Below are 25,839 nucleotides of genomic sequence, written 5' to 3'. Positions count from 1 at the left end.
CCTCACAGCTGGAGAAAATGCACATTAGGAGAGAGAGGTGTGATCGCTTGATAGCTGTGGACTGACACAGTCCTTTATATAGGACAAGGGATGAGAGGACATAAATAAAATAAATAATTAATGTTTCAGAATGAAATTAGATTGATTAGCTACTATAATGTGAATGTACAAAGAAAGACAGATTGTATTAGAAAGCCAGCCTTCTCTACATACCCACTGAACATGCTTCTCAAGTATACCTCATTAGAAGGAAAGTACCTCATTTGGGATCTTAAAAAGTTCATGTTCCTCAAAGTTCTACATTACAAGGGTCTCTCACACATCCATTGTTAGGAATTGTTTAACTGATATCCATAGCAAATAGAAATTAATCATATTAATGCATTTAAATATCTTTTTTATAATTAAAACCAGCATATTTTGACCATCCTATGAGCTTCCTAGTTGAAGCTGTTGGTAAGTCGTTAGTATGTGTTCCACATCTTGCCCATTTGTTCCAGATTATGAGGACTAGTGTTTCTCATTTTGGAGATGGAAGTTTAAGAGCTATGCCACTGAAACATTTTACCCAAGAATACTCAGACACTATCAAGGAGGAGGTAGAATAAACAGGACTCAAATATGAAAAAAAACAAAAAAAAATGCTAATTACTCTAGAATAGGAAAGCCAGCCGGCTCTACATACCAAATGAAACAGCTTTGGTGAAAAATATTGGCACACCAGCTAGATGAAAAACTTCAAGGGTTATAGTGAAGACAAGGCTCAAATGTAAAAATTAGAAAATACTATTTATTTTGAGGGGGGGAAGCTCTACATTACCATTTCCTAAGGTGGTTTATGTCACAGAAATGGGCTGTATGAAATGTAACAATGTTTTCAATCAATCATATTGTCGAAACACAGTTCATCGAAACCGTGTTTCGGTGGACACAATTTTGCAAAAGTGCATTTTATCGAAAATGCACTTTCTCTAAAGAGAGAGTGGAAAATTAAAGAAAGCAATGCAGTTTGCATGCACCATTAGTTGTAAATCAACATATAGTGTTAATTTACAACTAACAAAACTATTGCTGACATCGTGGTACAGTGGGGATAAGGGAATATTCCCTTTTCCCCACTGTAGTGCGATCTCGGAGTGAGAATAATAAAGTAGGGGGTGTGGGGGTGTAGCCCCCCACATGGGGGGTGCAGGGGGGCTTGCCCCCTGCATAGTACTGTCATGCGATTTTTTTTTTTATGTTATACACAACAGTAGTTCATAGTTAAACAAACACGATCTTCTCATCAAACATTATGAATATGTTGTGCATAGCTATAAAGGCTTAATCAGTTTAGTAAGAGAAATAGGAATAAAGCAACATATACTATATTATTAAACACTTATAGTAAAATATACACAACTAGATGGAACTAATAACTTTTGGTTACTGGCTTTCGCCACCCAAGAAAATTATTTTCCAGTGCCACTGTCGAGCAGAGCCACAGAAGTGATCCCCATGGTGAATTTCCTATCTCCCATCCAATCATCATGATTTTTCAAGAAGAGTGCTAATGAGGAGCTTTGTTTGATATAGATAGGTAGTTTGTTCCAGAGTATGGGAAGTCTCTGGGACAGAAATCTATCCCTCCAGCATGTTTTGTTTATTGTGGTGACGAGGTTTAGGTCCCTAGAGCATGTAGCTTGTAGGGATTGGGATTTCTTTAAGTGGAGCATGTCTAAAAGCTTTGGGTTTGACATAGCTTTGTGTGTTAGGCAGAGATCGCCTCTGAGTAGGCGATATGCAATGGAGTAAAGCTGCAGTTTTTTTGAGACGGTCTGCATAGGGCATCTCTTTGAGGCCGGTAATCCTCTTTGTGAGGTATTTCTGTGGCCTTTCCAGTTGTTGCAGATGTCTTGTGAGGTACATACCAAAAGGGGCATTGTACTCTATAATAGGTCTAATGAGTGATGAGAAGAGGGGAACAATTACCTCTTTTTTCCTGGATGACAAAACTTTTGTGATGAGGTGTGCCACATAGAAGGATTTCCTGACTACTGTGGCGATGTGATTATCAAAGGAGAGACTACTGTCCACTTGTGTTCCAAGGTCTCTTATCACATTTTCAGTGTTAAGTAGATTACCACCTATGTGGTAGTTCATGGGTACTGAGTTTTTATCAAAAGGAATGACAATGCACTTTTTGGCATTGAGCTTGAGGCCATGGCTTTGACACCAGACATCTGTCTCAGCAAGGCCCTTTTGTAGGATGTCCACATCTTTTGGAGTTTTGATTATGGCTCCTAGTTTGCAGTCATCTGCGAACTTCATTAGCCAAAGACCTTCTGTGTTGGCCTGTACTTCAGAGAAGTAGATACCAAACAGGAGAGGACCCATGACTGAACTCTGTGGTACTCCACTTGTCACTGGTCTAAAGCTGGATTTGGAGTCTGCTACTTTCACAGTGTGGGTTCTGTCAGTGAGCCAGTTGGCAACCCATCTTGTGACATAGGGATTTATACCTAGTTTAGTGAGTTTATCTATAATTCCAGAGTGGCCGATGGTGTCAAAAGCCTTGGCGAGCTCTAGATATGCTGTGTGAACCACCTTACCCTCATCTACGGCTTTTGTGACTGCTTCAAAGAAGTCTGTCAGGTTTAGGAGACATGATCTTCCTTTTACAAACCTGAACTGGTGGGGTCCTGAGTTTGGAGATTACCAATGTCATTGTTTATAAGTTCCATGATGATACGCTCCATAGCCTTGCAGACCAGGCTTGTTAGGCTAATGGGGTGGTAGTTTCCGGGGTCTGTGGTGGCTCCCCCTTTGTGGAGTGGGATAACTGTCGCTGTGCACCATTCAGTGGGCACATAGCCTGAGGTGAGGCTATGATTGAACATGGTACTTAGGTGGGGTGCCAGTTTGTTCTGTAGTTCATGTAGAACACAGCCTGGGATGTCGTCAGGTCCCATGGATGCTGTGTTCTTGGCTTTGGATAGTGTGTTTTTTACCTGTGCAGCTGTGATTACAGGAACTTTGCATTCTTCTGGTATAGAGATGGGCCCTTTAGGGGATGACAGAGGGGTAAAGTTAGCACTGAACCTATCTGCCAGGATGTTGGCAATATCCATTGGTTCTGTATATTTAGTGCCATTGTGCTGTAACTCAGAGCAGATCTGAGTGTTGCCATTGAGATTCTTGACATAGCTATAGAATGCTTTGTGGTTGTCTTTAGAGTCAGTGGCAATTTTGTTTTCATAACTAGCTTTGGAGGATTTTATGAGGGATCTCAGTTTCTTACTGAAGCTGACCAGGGAGTTTCTCCAATCATGGGATTTTACTCTTTTTTGCAACAGTTTATTTCTTCTGTTGTAGAGTTTGTTTATGGCAGGGGACCACCACATTGGCTTCCTTTTTTTGGAGGATAGCATCTTGGTTCTGTTAGGGATTGCACGATCCATGCACTCATGTAAGTGCTTATAAAGAGCATCTGTGTAGAATTCAGTGGTCATACCTCTATTGTCCATCAGCATGGGTGTCGTGAAGTTTGCCACTTCTGTCTTAAGAAGCGTGAAGTTGGCTTTGGAGTAATTTTTTACTGTGGTTTCCCTAATGGGGGGTGAGGGAGGGATGTGGATGTCTAGGGTGATTAGCTTATGGTCGGATCTGACCAACAAGGAATTGACCTCTGGTGTGGAGCACCGGTTGCCCATGTTGGTAATAACCAGGTCTAGGATATTGCTGCCCCTGGTGGGGGTGTGGATAAGTTGATCCATGGCATTGAAATTTATGAATTCCAGAAAACGTTGAGCACAAGAGTTGGTACATGAGTAGTTTTCCCAGTTAATGGTAGGGTAGCTGAAATCGCCCATTATTAGGGTGTTAGGTTGTACCCTAATATTTTCCATTGTATTAAGAAATGAGGAGTGTGAATCCTGGGACATGGTGGGGGATCTGTAGTAAGCTACAATTTGGATTGCGGTCTTGCCCAGAGTTAGTTGCACTTGGATAATCTCGGATGCATTATGCTGAGCAACTAGCCTGGAGGTGTGGACATCCTTAATGAATGTGGACACGCCTCTGCCTTTAGTGTTTTGGTCCAGGTTAAGTGGCCAAAAGGTGTGGTATGAATTATAACCTGGTAATGCAGGGGTGCTCTCTGGAGCCTTGTACCAGGTCTCTGTCACTGCACAGATGTCGATGTTCTCCATTTTAAGGAGTGCCTCGAGAGTGCATTTTGAGGTTTAGACTTCTAGCATTGAGTAGCAATACCCTCAGATTCTTCTTGCCTGTATCTGTTATGGTGGTGAATTTGTCATTTGAACCTTGCCTAAAAAAGGCACTATAGGGGTGGCTAGAGCCTTAGCCAGTATCCGGAATCCCAGGGGCGACAGGTGCAGGCCATCTCTGGCAAAGCATTTTGGCTTGTCGATCATGTCATCCCAGGCAGACAGATACTGGATCCCCTTAGAATGACACCAGAAGCTTAGCCAATTGTTGAAGTCAATCATTTTGTCCTTGTACTGTGGTATCATTCTGGGTGATGGCAGGATGCTACTCAGGGCTAGGGTCATACCTGCCTGGGCTACAAGATCGGACAACTCCTCCATGTCCCTTTTCATGTAGTCCAAGGAGATACATCTCACATCATTCACACCAACATGGACAATGACAGAGTCATATTTGTACTTGTTGTGGAGTGACCTGAGTGGATGCGTTATGTGGCGGATCCTGGCACCCGACAGGCAGCTGACAGTAACTTTCTCCTTGTTTAGCCTATAACATACAGGGCTGTCAATGCAGGCTGAAAATCTTTCTAATCCTCAATGCAGTTATCCTATGTTCTTTCAGATTCCTTAGAGTTACTGCCGTAACAGCTGTAGATAATGCAAATTAGGAGGGAGAGATGTAGTTGCTTAATAGCTGAGGATGATGCAGACTTCTATAGGGCTGTTAATATAGGCAAGAATACTTTCTAATCCTTGATGCAGGTATCCTTTGTTCTTTTGTCTTGTTTCAAGAGACTGCCCTCACAGCTGGAGACAATGCACATTAGGAGGGAGAGGTGTAGTTGCTTAATAGCTGAGGATGATGCAGACTTCTATAGGGCTGTTAATATAGACAAAAGTTCATCTCTACTTGATTCCCAAGTAGACTATTCTCTATCTGTAAAGCCTAGCACTTACTCCTACAGTACTTGCACCTTGATAAAGCACTCTTATTATAGATAGTACCCCACCAGCCCAAAACCCACTTCCCCCGGAGTCCTTTGAAAGTTCTTTATCTACTACTTCTAGTATGTCGAGGGATCAGTTGCTAGTGTCCTCTCCAGCTCAACTGGTGAACCTGGGAATATTGAGGCAATGTTACAATTGCCTCATGTACACAGACAATCCTCTCATTCTCCTACAAAACACAAATACATGCAGAGATGCAACTATACGGGCAAACTGGAGGCTGAGCTCTCTCAACATAGGACTGGCAAGACCAGACAGGAGGAGAAGGCAACCACACACAATACATACCCAGTCACACATGGTACCATCACAACTTCAAATCATACACATACTCACACAAAGACATACTCGGAGGCTCTGGTCAAAAATTTACCAAAACAGCAGAGGCCACCAAAGCAGACACCCAAACAACTACCACCTCACGACCCAACACATGCAACACATAGACCACACAGTCAGAGTGTCAAACAGTCACAGCCCTTAAGGCCAAACAAAATGCCAGACACACTTGTCATTGGTGATTCCATAGTCAGGCACACTGACGTCCCGCTCACCAGACTGAGTAAGGAGAAGGTCACAGTAAGCTGCCTGTCGGGCGCTAGAATCCGCCACATAACGCAAGCACTCAGGTCTCTCAACAGCAGGTACAAGTACGACTCAGTCATTGTCCACGCTGGTGTCAACGACCTGAGACGCACCTCCTTGGACTACATGAAAAGGGACGCCGAGGAGCTCTCTGATTATGTAGCCCAGGCAGGTATGACCCTGACCTTGAGCAGTATCCTACCTTCACCTAGAATGATGCCACAATACAGTGATAAGATAATCAGCTTTAACAATTGGCTTAAATTCTGGTGTCATTCAAAGGGGATCCAATGTCTGTCTGCCTGGGATGACATGCTGGACAAGCCACGCTGCTCAAGGGACGGCTTGCACCTGTCACCCTGGCTTCCGGATATTGGCAAAGGCTCTTGCCACCCCATAGTGCCTTTTTAGGCAAGGCTCAAATTCTAAACCTACCACCCTAGAACACCAAAAAGGAAAAAAACTAAGGGAAATGCTGCTCAATGCCAGAAGTCTCAATCTCAAGATGCACGCACTCGAGGCCCTTCTCAATATGGAGAACATCGATGTCTGTGCTGTGACAGAAACCTGGTTCAAGGCTCCTGAGAGCACCCCAGCACTAACAGGTTTCACCTCATATCATGCCCGCCCCAAAATCCGGACAACACCAAGAAAGGAGGGGTGTCCATATTCATAAAGGACACCCACACCTCAAGGTTGGTGGCAACGCACGATGCATCGGAGACCATCCAGGTGCAATTAACCATAGGCAAGACTGCTCTGCAATTTGTAGCATGTTACAGGCCACCCTCTCAAACTCAGGAACCTCACATGGCCTTCCTGAAAACATTGGAGGATAAATGTATCTCCAAACACCATCATACTAGCTGACTTCAACTACCCTAATATAGACTGGGAACACTACTCAAGCCCGAACACTCTAACCCAAAGATTCCTGGAGTTCATAAACTCAAATGCCATGGAACAACTAGTCACCATCCCCACAAGAGGTGAAAACATACTTGATCTCATCATCACGAACATGGGATCAAAATGTTCAACACCGAAGTATACCCTCACTGGTGAGATCAGATCATAAACTAATCTCGCTGGAGGTCCTCATCCCGCCCCACCTGAAACAAAAAGACCACAGTGAAAAACTTCTCAAAAGCCGATTTCACACTTCTAAAAACTAGTGTGGTCTCCTTTAAGGCCCCTGAGCCAGTGGTAAACATTACTCAAACCGCTGAATCACTTACAAATGCCTTCTACCAGCACCTACAGGACTGCATGGATCAGGCAATCCCAAACAAAACTAAGACTCTCTGTACCAAAGGCAAGCGTCCAGTCTGGTGGACCCCAGCCATAAACAAGCTCTACAACAAAAGGAGGAAGCTACTACAAGATAGAGCAAAATCCTTGAAAGGTAAGACACCTTTGATCATTATAAGTAAAAACTAAGAGCTCTCATAAAATCATCCAAGGCAAATTTTGAGAGAAAAATCGCCAAGGACTCTAAAGACAATCATAAGGCCTTCTTTAGCTATGTTAGAAACCTAGGAGGAAACTCCCAGATATGCTCAGAATTAGTTCAAAATGATGTGAAAATTACTGAACCTACACACATTGCTAACATACTGGCTGACAGGTTCAGTGCAAACTTCTCCCCTTCCCCAAAAGGAGAGATATCTATTCCAGAGGATTGTAGCCCCCAAACATCTCCAACGCCCAGGTGAGAACTGCCCTCACTAAGGCAAAAACACAGCATCCATGGGACCGGATGGTGTCCCCGGCTGTGTGCTTCATGAACTCAACGAGGAATTAAACCCACAGTTAGGACAGCTGTTTAATCTTAGCCTCACCTCAGGATACGCACCCAAGGAGTGGCGACGGCGACTGTGGTCCCACTTCATAAGGGCGGTGCCTCCACAGACCCTGGAAATTACCGCCCCATTAGCTTGACAAGCCTTATCTGCAAAGCCATGGAGAGGATCATAATGGAACTCATAAATAAAGACATAGGGAACTTGCAGACTTTGGATCCAACCCAGTTTGGCTTTGTCAAAGGCAGATCCTGCCTCTTAAACTTGGTTGACTTTTTCGAGACAGTCACCAAGGCCATTGATGAGGGAAAGGCAGTCCATACAGCCTACCTCGACCTGGCAAAGGCCTTCACACAATACCCCACTCAGGTATCATCGAAAAACTCATCAGCTTGAATGTAAACCCATTCATCACAAGATGGGTTGCAAACTGGCTAAGCGACAGAACCCACAGGGTCAGAGTTGCTGGAGCCATGTCAGACTCAAAGCCTGTCACAAGTGGTGTCCCACAGGGCTCAGTCCTGGGTCCACTCTTGTTCGGCATCTACTTTTCTGAAGTACAAGCAAACACAGGAGGGTTATGGCTGACAAAGTTTGCAGATGACTGCAAACTGGGCCATAGTCGAAAACACATCTGACACAGATATCCTCCAGAAGGGCCTCACAGAAATGGATAACTGGTGCCAGAGCCATGGCCTGAAGTTAAACGCCAAAAAATGCATAGTCATGCCCTTCGGGAAAAACAAGGTTACCCCTAGCTACCATATAGGTGACAATCCACTGAGCACAGAAAAAGTCATCAGGATCTGGGGACCCAAGTTGACAGTAGTCTTTCGTTTGACACTCATGTTGCTAAAGTAGTTAGGAAAACCTTCTATATCGCCCACCTGATCATGAAGGGATTCACATCTAGATCAAGGGAGGTCATCGTCCCCCTGTACTCATCACTCATTAGACCTATGATTGAGTACAATGCCCCGTTCGGAATGTATCTGACCAGACTCCTGATGCAGCTTGAAAGGCCCCAAAAGTTCCTCACCAAAAGGATAAAGGGTCTCAAAAATATGTCTTATGCTGCCCGACTGAAAGAACTCCAGCTTTATTCAGTCTCATACCGCTTGCTCAGAGGTGACCTGTGCCTGACATATAAGGCCATGTCAAACCCAGATTTGATGAATATGCTTCACCTCAAAATATCTAGATCCCACAGAACCACAAGGGCGAGAGACTTAAACCTTGACACGGTTATAAATAGAACGTGCTGGAGGGACAGATTCATCACCCAGAGACTCCCTATGCTGTGGAACAAAATCCCGGTACATGTGAGGCAGAGCACCTCGCTGGCCTTGTTCAAGAGGAATCTTGACCAATGAATGGGAGATCGCAGATATACCCCAGGGATTACTTCAGTGTCACTGCTTGACAGAGGCACAGAAAAATGATAGGCATAGTTTTTATTCAAACTAAAGGGGTGGCGAAAGCCACATAACTATGGGCTAGGCTTATAAATGCCCTTGGGCAGATAGCCTAGTATGAACTTATGAACCTATGAACCTATAAGAAAACTTTCTAATCCTTGATGCATGTATCATTTGTTCTTTTGTCTTGTTTCAAGAGACTGCCCTCACAGCTGGAGACAATGCACATTAGGAGGGGGAGGTGTGCTTGCTTGATATCTGGGAGCTGACACAAACCTTTATTTTTGGTAAGTACACTTGCTCTGGGACATGTCTGGGGTTCAGGGAATCCCTAGCAATACTAAACTTTAGAAAAATAAATATTTCTTACTATTGTGACAGGAACTATTAGCTTAATTGTTGCAATATCCCATTCATCTACACATCTACCAGCAAATTACAAAAGCCTATTGTGACAAAATGCTTATCTTGCACCTTTGATGTAAAGGGATACAATGTCACACCTTGAGTGTATGTAATCTACTTTCTCTTTTATGTAATTACTGTGTCTCTGTGACAAATAGTGAAAATAATCTTAAATTTGTAACGTTAATGCCATGATATCAAGGTTCAAATCTAGACAGGGTGCTAGTTGTTTGAAAGTAGTGATGTTAATGGGCATATTTTGAAGTTATAAGATAACAAATTTCAGAACTTTATAAAGAGACAGTTTAAAATACTCTTTTTAGCTTCATCCTTTGCATGCAGCTTGGCCCTATGCTCTGTTGATTGCCAGCAGTCATTAGCAGTGAATGATGGTTCACTTCCCGAGGCAAAAAAAAAAAAAATTTAATTTGGAATTCCATGAGTAGACTGGTGCTCGTGCGAGGCCATCAGCACCCTGGACAGTAAAAAGTGAAAAAAATGCACCTGTCATCTAACTGTCTCTGTAGCACAAGGTGTAATTGCAGTCATTTTAGAGAACAATGACCGGTAATGCAGGGTTCTCATCCAGTTTACAGAAAATTTTACTGAGGGAGATCAGAATAACTACTGACACACATTTTTGTATATGAATTGAACCAGATAAAGCCTGTGTGATAAATGCTAATATTATTACCTCCATTCCTTGTGAATTGCTGTTACTAATGTGTTGTTACTGGAAACTCAGCTCTTTTGATTAATGACATGTGCTATGCATAATGTAACACATGGCAGTATGTAAAGTGTCATAAGACAAAAACATTAGCATGAGGAGAATAAAAATAAGTCTCATATGTTGGATCCCAAGTAGTCATCCTGACAGCAATACATTTCCATTAAAAGTTTGCCATTATTAATTATATATGAGCTACTGTCATTTGCTGTGTGTCCCCTTTCTGAATAAATGGCATTACGTAAAAATATCATAATGTGTATACAAATGTTAGTTTTCATGTGGCAAGCAGATATGAAATGGAAGAATATGTCAGGTTAATGCTGTGAGTACTCTGTTTATTACTAGATATACCCTATAATTGTTTTAGATTTATACACACACACACACACACATATATATATATATATATATATATATATATATATATATATATATATATATATATATATATATATATATATAAATATATATATATATATATAATTTTTTTAAGTGCGCAATGCACAAGAATGGTTTATGTCTGCAGGCAAAAAGTGAAAATTTAATTTGGACTGCCTTTGGTAGCATGAATGACACTGGTGCCAATGTGCTGCCTTCAGCACTCTGCACAGTATTAAGGGAAGAAAATGCACCTGTCAGCCACTTATCAGTGTGGTGCAAAGTGTATTATACCATGACCCCCCCAAAACATGCACGCTGATTGGCCAGCATGCCCGTTGTAAATCGAGTTATACTAATGGAAAAATGTCCGGTCGCCCGGACTTTTTTCCATTAGTATAACTCGTTTTTTTAAAACACTGTCTCGCTATGTTAAATGGTTTTAACTTGCCGAGACAGCTTTAAAATAAGCAACGGAGATGTCCGTTGCTTATTTTAAAGCTGTCTCGCTATGTTAAACCCATTTAACATAGCGAGACAGTGTTTAAAAAGCTGGAGATCGCAAGATCTCCGTTGCTTTAGTGTCTCGCTGTGTTAAATGAGTTTAACATAGCGAGACAGTTTAAAATAAGCAACGGAGATGTCCGTTGCTTATTTTAAAACTGTCTCGCTATGTTAAACTCATTTAACATAGCGAGACACTAAAAAAAGCAACGGAGATCTTGCTTTCTCCGTTGCTTTTGCCCACAGCTCTGATGTACTGCGCAGGCGCGCAGTAAATCAGAACTGCCGAGGATGCCAGACATCTGCGGAAGGGCAGTAAACAGGCATTATACTATGCCATTATTTAAGAAAAGTAATAGTTTCTTTTCTTAAATAATGTCATGGTATAATAGCAATAACCCACTTCTGGGTGTGGGTAATGCTAAATTTACCCACGGTTTCGCCCTCAGGACCAAACCACACCAACCGTGGGTAAATTTAGCATTACCCACACCCAGGCGTGGGTTATTGCTATAATAGCAGTAAGTGTGGGAAATAGGCACAGGTGATAAAGGCTTCAAATCCAGTTTACAGAAAACTTTACTAAGGGGGTCAGATTGAGATCTGTTACAAAGTTTCTATTAGAAATGTAACACTAAATACTAATTATATTCACAAATATGAATTTTGCAGCACAAATAACATTAATGCATGCTATATATAATGTGTGTAAATTATGTTAACCACGACAGTGATGGTAGTTAATTTAAAATGCAGTTAAATAGGTGTAATGTGTAAAATAGTTTTGCTGTAATTATTATGAATCATCCTATATCATATCTATTTGTTTAGGACAGCATGTTATGTAAAGTTTGCATGGAGCCACCCAAACATGTAGTATTCAGATCATACAACTCCATGCATTAAACTGTATTTACAATCACAAATATTTCCTTTTACGTATTAATCCAGTACCAAGAATACTTAAATTCACACACACATACAGGCATCTCTGAATTATGTCTCCATTCAGTTTGAAATTACTCTACCTTAACCTACAACTTAAAAAGTATATTTTCCCAAGGCACTAACAATAAATAAGCAAAGTTTACCATCTTATCCTTCTTTTCGTCATTGGTTCAGTTCCCAGGTGTGCGTTTATATTACCCTATCGTATGATTTAAATAGCGAAAGATATTTAATCGTACCTAAAATATCTAAACCACAAAATATCTAACATACAGAGCAGAGAATTTTTTCCCAGGGAAAAAATTTGCTGTTCCGAAACACAAACACACAACACAGGCACACCAAAATAAATAAACCACACACATACACTTAACAAAACCATAATTCTAACCCTACACTACTACCTATCCACTCACCTTAACCCAACCCTAACCCTAAAGTCCCTAACTACTGCACACTCACCTTACCCGCTCCCTATCCCTAAAGTCCCTAACTACCGCACACTCACCTTACCTGCTCCCTAACCCTAAAGTCCCTAACTACCACAAACTCACCTTACTTGCTCCCTAACCCTAATGTCCCTAACTATCGCAGACTCACCTTACCTGCTCCCTAACCCTAATGTCCCTAACTATCGTACACTCACCTTACCCCGATCTGTTCCCACACTTACCTTAACCCGGTCCATAACCTCAGTTCACATACTTACCTTACCCCGGTCCGTAACCTTCTCACCACAGTAGAGTAAATAGTGAAGCCATGGAATGGACAACCGAAATCTTACCCTAGGTAAGATTTCGAAGTTCTGTGGCTGTGCTATTTTGAGTTTTCGACAAAAATGGGTCGATATTATAGCATTCGAAATTTAAAAACATTGATACTATAATATAGACCCCCAGGTGTTACTAGTCAATTGTAGTAATGTGTAAGTGCCAATATCCAATATGTCACAATTTCATAACATTTTACCTCTAAGCAACAATGAATATAACAAACATCATAAATCATTTCATTGTTTAACACTGGAACATGAGTAAATAGGCTGATCTTCCCAAATGGCCATATCTCACTGCCATATTTCACATCTTCATTTTTTTTTTTGATGGAATCATTTCCAATGTCTATGCCAAGCCATTTTGTGCTTTCAATTGCAAAAATGCAGCTGGTAAGGCTGTGCCTTGTTGAACACAAGCTGACACATGTGAGATCTGCAATGGGCACCAATTCAGACACGTAGATGTTTTTTTTAACACCTTTATTGAATCATCACTTGTGACACAGGCAAATTTACATTTATACAAAAGTAATCAAACTGTATAAAATTATCATGAACAGACATTACACATCACATATCTTTCTAAGCAACATTACATAACTTATTCAAATCCTGCCCTTTTTGAAACAAGAAACATCTTTATTAAACCATCACTTATGACATAAGCAATCATACATTTATATAAATGAAGACGAACTACACCATTACAATCCTAGTTGCAAGCATTTTATATCACAAACCATATTGACACACTACCAGTTGCAAACATTATACATCATTTATAATCTACCCAATCATTTTCAGTCAAACATTACATATCTCATTTAAGTCCTGCCTTCTTTTGGACCTCATTCCTCCCTTGTATATATTGTTCTCACAATTCCCATTTTTTATGTAGTTTGCTCCTACCCTTTTCTAAGGATCTCAGTTCCAGATATTTTATCTCTGTTACTATATCCACTCCTTCTAATATAGTTGGTTTAGATTTTGATTTCCATTTTCTAGTAATTGCTTTTTGGGCACCTACCACAAGGCCTTACCGTGTCTAGGCAATTCTGATTCTGTATCATAGCTCAGAAAAATCATCTCTGCATCCTGCAGGAAATCCTTGAGGTTCGCCAACCCACCACACTCCCAGTAAATATGTTGCCAAGTACCTCCTTCAACCCCATCACACCTCCAAGATTTGCTGTCTACCGGAGGAAATGTTTTCTGGAGTCTACTTGGGGTATAAAAATATCTATGCAAACATTTCCAAGCAAAAATCCTAAACCTTCTAAATTTTGTTGCATAGTTGGGAGACATACATACATCATCCCATTGTTTCTTTGTGAATTGCTTATCCAATCTCTCTGCACAATCCTTTCTAGCCTCCTCTGATTGATTCTTATAGTCATCATGCAATGTTTTATATGCTTTACTAATTATTCCTTTTTTAATGGCAGCTTCTGTTCTAGATTTTACTAAAACCTCTACCAGTGCTGGTCTTTCATTTAAGATCGCCCTATTTCTTTTTCTTTGCCTATACTCAGATATCAATCCTTGATAGGGAAGGTAATCTCTAACCTGCAGTCCAAATACACTCTTGGCATCTTCCCATTCTATTACCTTTCCCTCTCTAGTAATTTGCTCCCAGTACCCTGATTCCTTTGTCAGTTTTCTCCAATAAATTCATTAAATGCAGTAATCTCTATCATCAAAATCTGCTTTCTCCATTCCTGTGTTGGTTTAGCTCTTAGAATACTTTTTGCTACTTTATGGATATAATATTCTGTATGATTATTGTTATTCTCCTTAAAGGCCTGCATCCAAAATCACAGTCTCTCCCTATTTTTTGAGCTTCCCCCTGTTTCAACATCATCCCTTTCCACTTTGAATTATAGTTTTCTGCTTGTTATATGTGTAGGAGCCTTAACTGTGTAGCTCTGAAATGGCCTTCAAATTGAGTAATCCCAAGCCGCCCTGTTCTACTGGAAGAATTAGCTTATCCCACTTTACTCTTGCCATCTTCCCCTCCCAGATAACGTCCTTCAGCTCTTTATTAATTGCTATTCACAACTTCTCCTCTGGTTGATAAAAATATGCCTGACCTGTGTATAAGACTAAAGGGAATAAAAACATTTTCACTGCTTGTATCTTGCTATCCATATCCATATAACAAAGTTTGCATTTTCTTAGTTTGTGTATTACCTTTCGATTAGTCTCTTCCCACATATCCTTAGCTGCCACACCAGAATACTTTTAATCCGTACTCCTAAATGCTTCATTTTATCATATCCCCACAGTTCTAGGTGTCCTTCTATAGACATGGCAGGTGAAGGCTGGATGTTGCTCTAGTAAAAGCCCAAAGGTGGTGTGAACAGTAGGCCAAAATCTTTGTGGCACTCCTTCTAAAGTGCTACTGCCTTCTTGTCACACTGGATTGGGTTCAATTGGCTATACAGCATTATGAGGTTACTGTTACCCATTTCTGGTATGGTGATGCTCCAAATTCATCAAATTCTGTGTACAAATTATTTTATGTTGTGAAGGTGTGGAGAGCTATGATTCTTTCCCACCACCATCCTGCAAATTCCTTTATTCAGTCCTGTGTGTTCTCCCCTCTGCTTGCCCCTCATTTTCACCACTGTCCTATCACCCTCCTTTTTACCTGTTTAATCTGATCAAAGATAGAATCGCACACAGCACATATGGCCAGAAATGGCCCATACAAAAGCTTTTACTTTTTGTTTTCAATGTTTTTGCAGAGTTTGGCATCACACACCAGTGCTGAGTGACAGTGAATTGCATTTCATATTCTATTGGTCCTCACAAACATATACTATCTTCCTCTACCTATCTCTACTACTGCAAGCACTCCAATACACTACTCCTTCATCCCTATCATCTTATCCTGCCTCTCTTCTAAATCACATGCTGACATAACCATTCACTCTCTATATTCTGCTCCCCCACTTGCAAATTCCCAACAGTCAGACCATGCTTAGCATTTGCCTAACTACCCCTTTAATCCTCCTTCTCACTTTCTGACTACATATCATACTGAGCTATCATACTTAAAACCTTCACCCACACTTACCCTTACCAACAATGACACTACCCAGTCATATTCAATCTCTCCTTATTTATATAACATCTCCTACACACACCTCCTCAAAATTGAAATACTATCCAATAACTCTCCTCCCCCCCAAAGTAAGCTAAAGTTCTATACCTTCTACCCATACTCCCCACAACTTACCCTTTTAGGAAGAACTCTTTTGCTCTCTGGAGACATTCATCCCAACCCTGGTCCCTCCACCTCTTCACCCAGCCCCAAACACCCCCCACTCCTATTTGTCTCCCTTCTCACCCCATACCCTCAATCTCTTCTACCTAAAAAAATGGAACCATCTTCTAACTGAACATTTAAAGCATATTCAATAAAACCACTGAACTCTATGCATGGATATCTCACAACTCTCCACATATCTTAACCTTATCGGGCACCTGGCTAAAATCCCATATTGCTGATAATGACATCTTACCACCCAGTTATAACATTTACCAACTAGATTGATTCCCAAAAAAAAAAGAAGGAGGCATTGCTGTTCTCTATTCTGAACAACTTAACCTTTCACTCCTACCTACTCCTCTCCCAAACTTCCACTTAGCTAAATTATTAATTCTTACCTGTCATTTAAATAACCTTAAAAAATTACTATTGCCTCCATTTATATCCCACCTGAAAATAGTATCCTCATCCTCAAACAGATACTTTCATGGCTTTCACACAATGTACCCTTTGAAACATTCATACTTGGTTGGTGATGTAAATATAGACTGGAAAAAGCTAAGCACTGACTCACCTAATATCAGCATAAATCTTCACTGCTTCAATCAACTGATCTCAACCTCCTCTTGCATAAATATAAACTCTGCTACCTGCTCTATTTTAGACTGGATCCTCACTAATGATGCAAACCTCTACCTCAACCATAAGTATCCATCTACCTACTCACATTCAAGGACACTCTCCCCAACTGCACAGGTCACACTTATACAAAGACTGTCTCAAACTCTCCTCTTTCAATACTGTGACATCCATCAACTGGTCCTGCCTCCATCACCTTCCCTTAATGATGCAGTGCTCAAATTTAACCATGTCTTTCTAGATATTCTCAGCTCCCTATTACATTTAGAAAAATTAGGATAAAATCAAACTACTCCCCCTGGCTTTCAAAAGACACTCACTCCTATATGCACTCAAGGAGCACTGCCTGGAAATCCTGGTTAAAAACCAAATCCCTTACACACCTACAAAACTACAAAGAACACAGAAACCGTACCAAAAAGCAAATTAATAATGACAAGAAAAAATTCTATATGTCCCAAACTGACCACTACTCAAATCCCCAAAATTTCTGGAACACCAGCACTAGAAACTGAAACAATTCTCAACTGTTACTTTATCGACTCTATCCACAAACTAACTCTCACCAACCCTAACACTGATCCCCTTCATCTTCCCCTATGCATGCCAATAAAATCCCCTTCTCAATGAAACCAGTCCCCACTGCCTACATCATATCACTGCTGCATAAACTAAAACCCTGCTCTCCTTCTGCTGATAACTTGCCTCCCCTCTTTATCAAGCTCACAGCAGATTATATAGCCTACCCTATTTCTATACTAATAAATAGATCAATACAAGAATACACAGTCCCTGACATCTGAAAATCAATCTATACTATTGCTCTGCATAAAGGAGGTAACTGTACTGACCCTTCCACTTCAGACACATAGCCATTCTTTCCCCACTTACAAAAATCCTCGAAAAATGCATACACACACAAATTCTCAAACTACTAATCCAAGAAAACCTTCTGACTACTACCTAACATGGGTTTTAGCCAAACCACAGGACTGCTACCACCCTTATATCTTTTACTCATGGTGTAACAGAAGCTGAAGACAAAAAACAACTTTGTCTCTTGTCTGTTTTTAGATCTCCTTTGATACAGTATCTCATTGTAAACTACTAACAAAACTAAGTGAACTTAACCTCTCATCTTCCACTCTACACTGGTTCTCCAGTTACCTCATCAAAAGTCTACAGTCTGTTAGATGGCACACTTCCCGCTTCCCATTCTTACCTATCCAAACAGGTGTCCCCCAGGGCTCCATTCTGGGGCATCTTCTATTCAATATCTTTACTAACAACCTCCATAAATCCTGCAGACACTCCTCTCCTATACAATATGCTGACCAGTCTACACTGATCTCCTTCTTGGACAGCATCTCTTATCTTTGCACACTCACTCAAAACTCATTCACTCATTCCTTTCTATTGAAAGTTGGCTTACGGAAAACCAGTTCATCTTAAAGCCAAAAAAAAAAAAAAAAAATCCTTCTCCTCCTACCAAAATCACTCACCCATCACAAATCTACCTTTACCATTTGAACACTCAACAACACCATCATCAAAGCTGATTCTCACACTAAGCTCCTTGGCACCATAATTGACGATCAATTAAAATTTGACCTGCACATTCAACTGTGTATAAAAAAAAAACGGTTCCCCTTCAGAAGCCTGAATGATCATAAGCTCGAAATTCATAAGCCTGAGATCAAAAGCCTGAAAACTCAAAAGCCTGAAAACTCAAAAGCCTGAAACTCAAAAGCCTGAACACACAAAATACACATACTGACTTTAATGTGGCTTCGCTATTCTTAGCCCTGTGGTGTAAGGTTATGAGTTGGGTTCAGGTAAGTGTGCGATTGTTTTTATGTTAGGGTTAGGGGCGGGTTAAGTGAGTTAGGGTTAGGGCGCAGGTTAGGCATATGTGCGATAGTGACAGACATTAGGGTTAGGGGCGGTTTAAGTGAGTTAGGGTTAGGGCGCGGGTTAGGTGAGTGTGCGATAGTGACAGACCTTAGGGTTAGGGTTTGGGTTAAGGTAAGTGGGTAGATAGTAGTGTCTTTGTACTGGCATATTAGCATTATTTGTGTTTTCAGGCTTTTGAGTTTTCAGGCTTTTGGTTTCAGGCTTATGAATTTTGAGCTTATGATCATTCAGGCTTCTGAAGGGGAACCAAAAAAACACATAAAAAACTGGGACTACTTTATAGGAACAAAAAAAAACTTACACCTGACTCAAAACTTTCTTTGGTTCAAGCATTCCTCTTACCCAGCCTACTCTATGCCGCTCCAGTCCTAACCTACAATCCACTCTAATCACCAAGCTTGAATAAATATATAATACAATAGCTAGATTTGCCACAAATCAACCTTACATCTCTCACCATTGTCTTGCACTAAAGAAACTACAATGGCTCGAACTTCCCCAGCAACTTCCACTTTCAGGACTACAAACAAAACACTCCATACTCCACAGATCTACAGCTTACCCCTCTCTCTCTAGTCTAGTATCCTACTATACCCCAAATCACTCACTCTGAAACTCCGATCAACATCTCCTGGAGATTCGTAAACCCAATAAAAACATTGGCAAACTCTTATACACATACTCATTGTCTCAAGCCTGGAACAAACTCTCTCCTAATATAAGAAACATCACGTACATTAATTGGTTCAAAAAGAGCTAACAAAATCCCTATTAAACTCATGGATCTGCCCCTGCCAAGACCCTACATAAATCTGTTCTTCTCATCTTCCGCTAATTCAATTTCTTTGTTTTATTCAGATTTAACTCACATAACCTCTAATTCTCTATTATTGGGGTATAACAAACTGTACTCCACCTGTTGCTCATTTGGTACTACAATTCATTTGTAAATATGTATGTTTCAATATTTTTCCTGTTAAGCTTGAAATATGTATGTTTTAATACCTTTTTATTGATATGTGACATTTGTATGTAACTTTCTGTCACAGTATTTGATGTAATTCTTTTATGCTTTGCACCTGCATTGCTTGCTCTCTATTTAACTGCTATGTGTACTTTTTGTTACCGTCCTCTTTTTTTTTTTTTATTGTTTATCTCAAATGTATATTCTCAGTTGTCTGTACTATACTGGAGCTTTTCTCCTTGGGTCTCCACTGAAAATGGGCTTTTGGCTCAGTTGGACCAACCCAGTTAACAAATGTCAAATAAATAAATAAATAAATAAATGTTGCCACCACTCACAGTAGCACAGTTAGCTGTAAGCAAATATGCCTAATCCCACTGTGCTATACCAAAACAGACTACAAGTACTAAAGTGTGATACAGTTACTCTTACATATCAATCAGGATACTGGATGCCACATACACCCTAGGGGATATTGCAACTGATATAACTGTGATGATGGTTAAAACCTACATTTTCCCTTTCTACAACCTGTTGTCAGTGTGCCTTAAAATGTATGATTTTAACGTAATCAAGTATGACTTCTATGTGGTGAGCTGAGATAATCCTTCAGTCTGTGCATTTTTATTTTTTTAATGTCAACGATTTGAATCCAGAATTGTGTCATACAATAATGTCATGTTTTTTCCATATTAATAGAATGTGTATAATTGTGTGCTGCATATGTTATTAACCCACCACCATCCTCCTTATGTCCTCACCATGTTTCCACTTTCCTTTACCTTCTTGATACAGGTTGGAAACACTTTATTGTACATAGCAATACCTCTAAAGCATACAGATTTTCAAAGAATGTCCATATTTTTGCATCTTAATTGCTAGGGTGTTCATCACAAAATTTGGGAATTTCTGACATATCCTTCAGGACTGAAATCATTAAGTAATGCCATACATTTTATTTTAAGAATGTATATAGTATAGGTCAAAAAATGCAAGCTCAATTTTTATTTGGAAATAAGTTACAGACTCCTGATCATCTATATATATTATAAACAAAAATAATGGGTTAAAGATTCAGATTTTTAGGGACTCTATTAACAATAAAATATAAATACCTTTAAATATAAATGTACAACCTGTCCCAAACATTTTAGAATTATTCTTTAAAATTAACATTGAAGAGGTCAAAAATTAATCTGATTTATCAACAATTTATATGATTCTAAGAAATTAATATACAACCTTTGATCAGTCTTATTGGGAGTACTCAACAAAAATTAATAAGGACATTTTTTTCAGATAATAAAAAATTATCTTTGAAGTCTGTAAATAATACTACGTCATAGGTTCATATGTGTTTACTAGGCTAACGACCATAAGGGCCTTTTTAAGCCTAGCCATGCATACCAAATCTCTGACAAGTTCTGATACCCTTGATAAGAGTAAGTAGGGGCTTGGGAGATGAAAAATTTGCAAGCAAGGGTCTGGGAGATGAACCATTTACAGGTTGGTTGTGTTCATTAGAGACATAAATGCCAAACCAGGGATGACTTTCCTATTCCCTATCCAATTGTCCAGGTTGCACTTGAAGTGGGTTAGGGAAGAACTCTGCTTCATGTGGATGGGGAGCCTGTACCAGAGACAGGGTACTCTCTGGGATACATACCTGTCTCTCCAGCAGGTCCTATTTATATCACAGGCAAGGTTTAAGTCTTTAGAACAGGTAATTCTGGTACTGTTTGCTTTGTGGATATGCAGGAGGTCCATCAGAGGTGGGTCTGACAATATCCCGTATGTCAGGCATAGATTTCCCCTCAAAAGCCTGTAAGAGACAGAATACAGGGATAGAACATTGAGGCAGTCTGCATAGGACATTTTACTTAAGCCCTATGTTATTTTAGTGAGGAACCTCTGTGGACATTCCAATTGTTGAATATGCCTGGTTAGGTACATACCAAAGGGATATTGTTCTCAATGATAGGTCTGATGAATGCTGAATACAGTGGAACAATGACTTCCTTGGCATACCTTTCTTTATAAGTTGTGATTTCCTCACTACTGTAGGCAGGTGATGGTCAAAGGATAGACTACTATCTATGTGTGTCCCTATGTCCCTCGCTACTGGGTCAACTCTAAAGGATGTGTTGTCAATATGATAGATATCAGCGGTGGATGACTTCCTGAAGGATACTATTATACATTTCTTGGTATTTGCTTATAGTCCATGGCTCTGACACCAGTTGTTTATCTATGTCAGCCCCTCCTGGAGAACATTTGTTTCAGTGTGGGATTCAGTAACAGCTCCTAATCTGCAATCATCTGCAAATTTAGTCAGCCAGAGACCACTGACATTGGCCTTGACTTTAGAGAAGTAAATGCCAAAGAGGAGCAGTCCAAGGACTGTTCCCTGAGGGACTTGCTGTCCAAGGACTGTTCCCTGAGGGACTCCACTTGTGACTAGCCTCTTTGTAGAGGTGGACTTCCAAATTCTAACTTCCTGGCTTCTGTCTGTGAGCCAGTTGGCTAACCAGCGGGTGACATATGTGTTTGTACCTAACCTCTTGAGTTTGTCAACAATTCCTGTGTGGGGTATTGTGTCAAATGCCTTGGCCAGGTCAGGGTAGGCAGTGTGAAACATTTTGCCCTCATCCATTACGTTGGTGACCTTCTCAAAGCAGTCCACCAGCTTGAGTAGGCATGATCTGCCTTGACGAAACCAAACTGGGTTAGGTCCAGCATCTGGAGTTTTACCATACCATTATTGATCATTTTCATGATAAGTCTTTCCATGGCTTTGTATATAAGACTAGTTAGACTTACGGGTCTGTAGATTCAGGGTCTGTAGATGGCCAGCTTTTGTGCAGAGGGATGACTCTTGCTGTTCTCTATGAGGTTCAATGTGGTTTCAACGTTTCATTTCCATCAATTTTCAGAAGTATATTAAGTATTACTCATACATAACTTTATTACTCAGTTATGTCATACAGACCCATACAATTGTATAACAACTGATATGTGCCTGAAATACATGGAAAGTCAACAGAAAAGATGGCTGTGTAACTATACACTTGCATTATCCATACAATGACTAATGTACTGCAAGTATCATGACAAATGTGTAAATCATAACACATAAAACATTAATATTCTACATATCTTTTCCTGATTTCATCACAGTCAGACTTGTTTTTTATATTCATTATTCATGCAAAATTTGGCAATGAGCACGATTAACTACTGCTAATTCCTGTTTAAAGTTCAGCACCTGCAGTTATAATTATGTATGAGCTAATACTTTGTCATCAGCTGTGCAAATGTCAGCAGTGCACTTCGGGGAGTGATTTTGAAAAAAACAAAAGTACTGTCAGTGCCTTGTATTACTTCTGTATGTTGGAATGCACTGTTGTACTCAAGATATGTGGATTTCACTAATACAATTGACAATGACACAACAATTGATTACTGCTTGCTCACAATTATCCTAAACTGGACAGTCATAAATTCTTGCTTGTCAATCCACTGTTTCACAAATGTGGTATTTATAAAAACATCATACTGTAAAACATGTACATGTCACTCACACTACTGTAGTCTACATGAATGATAGCAGAGATGAGATATGTGAATAATATGTAAATACTTGTGATCAGCACCTTTCTGTTTCTTCTGCCTGTAACACATATACCTTTTCACCCAAACCTGTGATGCACACTAGCTTCTCTGCAAGACAATGATGTGATAATACTTACAAATGTGCATTATCACACATTGAAAGTCAGACTTTTCATGTGGTGCTTATAGTTAATACTGTGTTCTTCAGATTGTATAGGAAGCTAGATAGGTATTTCAATACAGCACTAAGTATTATGACTTTGTGTGTACATTTCTGTACTGTTAGTTAAGACTGGATTGACACACATATCATGTATACATTTCCACTATGGAGAAACATTTAAAATGGAAGAGTAGTCATCTATAAAATTCTTCAATGTTTATCACAAACATCTTCTCTGCTACTCACTGATGAGGTCATCCTTTCAAAAGTGTACTCTCTCAGTATAGAAACCAGTCTTCTCCCCTGGTGTATGTATTTCATTGTGTGTTCTCTGCACTGTGAACTGCATAGATTGTATGAATCTACCAGTGGTGAACTTGTGTGTGTGAGTGTGTGTGCATGTGTGTGTGCGTGTGTGTGTGCGTGTGTGTGTGTGTGTGTGTGTGTGTGTGTGTGTGTGTGTGTGTGTGTGTGTGTGTGTACATGTGTGTGTGTGTGTGTGTGTGTGTGTGTGTGTGTGTGTGTGTGTGTGTGTGTGTATGTGTGTGTGTGAATGCGGATATGGGTCTAGTGTCAGGTAAGTATGACTTCAACAACAGATGTGCTATGTGCATGTCCTGGGAGAGGACCCCCCCCTCTCATTGTTTCCTACTTTTATCACAAATATATATCCTCCCATTGTTTCTTTCTGAATTGTTTATCCAATCTGTCTTCCCAATCTTTTGTAACCTCCTTTGATTGGGTAGGTTATAAGTGATGTATAATATTTGCAACTGGGATTGTGTCGGTATGGTTTGTGATGTAAAATGCTTGCAACTAGGAATGTGTCGGTGTGGTTTGTTTTCATTTATATAAATGTATAATTGCTTATGTCATAAGTGATGGTTTAATGAAGATGTTTCTTGTTTAAAAAAAGGTGCAGGCATTGAATAATTTATGTAGTGTTGCTTAGGTTATGTGATATATATACATATATATATATATATATATATATATATATATATATATATATATATATAGATAGCAATATAGCAATATATGTGAATTATAATGTTTGCCGATGTTAATTTGGTAGTAAAATTTGATTACTTTTATATAAATGTAAGTTTGCCTATGTCACAAGTGATAATTCAATAAAGATGTTTAAAAAAATATTCTCTGTGCTGAACTTCAGTGGCTCTACTGGCAGAAAAATATGGCTTCAATAAGAGATATGCCGTGTCCACGTCCACTCAGAAGAAACATTTAAACTAGAAAAAAGTCCCCCAGCAAATTCTTCCACTTTCACCACAAACATTTTTTCTGCAATACACTGATGACTTCATGCTTTCAAAAGTGCACTTTTTCACAGTAAAGGTCAGACTTTTCCTGTGGTGCTTGTGTTTGATACTTTGTTTTCTAAATTGTATGGGTCAAATCCAGCATTGCATGAATATTATCCCCAGGATTCATTAAACCTTACACGGAGTGTAGGAATAGTGCAGCTGCTGCATGCACGGAACATGGCCGCTGAATGATTCTGCAAAGGGGTCCTGGGATGTGCACGAGCCCTCCTTCACTCTTCTTACATGGGCACCACTGCTTAATGCTAATTGCCTCATTTACTGGTGAAAAATGTGCAAATGAGGTGAATTAGTGATTCAGCAAGCTGGCAGGTGTCCGTGCAGGAATAGTGTAAGAGGCAGAAATGTGTTCATTTACTAGCTGAACACATTACTGCAAATTAGAAAATGGAGGCATGACAGCTCGAAATAAAGCATGTAATACATTTAGTAAGCATGCAAATACCCAAATATACGGCCATTGACATGATAAATAGTTTTAGTTTTTTAAAATAAAACTTTTTTTTTCTGGCCGATCTCGGTTGTTTAAGCACAGGGCAGTGGTGCTCAAATGGGATTGTGCCGAAAATATATAAGAAAAGGGGGGGGGGATCAATTTTTTACAGAAGTCTGCATTTTGCCAGTATAGTCAATGGCATGCAGAATGAAAACAATATCAGGGAATAGTGGTTGCTAAAGGGAAAGGCCCAGTCTAAGTGTGGTAACAGTGGAGTAAAGCAGTGGTGTATGCAAATGAGGGGATTTATATTGAATCACAAATTTCTTCTAAGTGTCAGACTACACCTAACCGTGTAGGTGCTCTAACACCACCATGTAGACAGGAGGAGCAGCTAACATGAAAAGGGGGCATTTCATGCTTGCTGTAGGCACATTGGAGCTCAGTGGCCCATGTTTGCACTTAGCTAAGCACAGCTAAGGAAAGGGGTGTTTACTAGGCTGTATTGTCTTATTCCATGAAATGCAGAGCATGTTCGCATCCAGGGAGGGCCAGTGCTGCTTAAAAGTGTTTACTTTAGCTAAACAGGTGTGCATGGTGCACCAGGCCTAAAACAAAAAAAAATATATAAAAAAAGGAAATAACAGAACTGTGTACAATTGAGCAACAGGTATGCGCGGCAGGCATTGGGGCTTAAACGGGGAGAAAATGGGAAGGGGAAACAGCAGAA

Source organism: Protopterus annectens, chromosome 2.part0, assembly GCF_019279795.1.
Source record: "Protopterus annectens isolate FY-2018-M chromosome 2.part0, PAN1.0, whole genome shotgun sequence".
Classification (NCBI taxonomy): Eukaryota; Metazoa; Chordata; order Ceratodontiformes; family Protopteridae; genus Protopterus; species Protopterus annectens.
Note: the sequence above shows the minus strand (reverse complement) of the source record.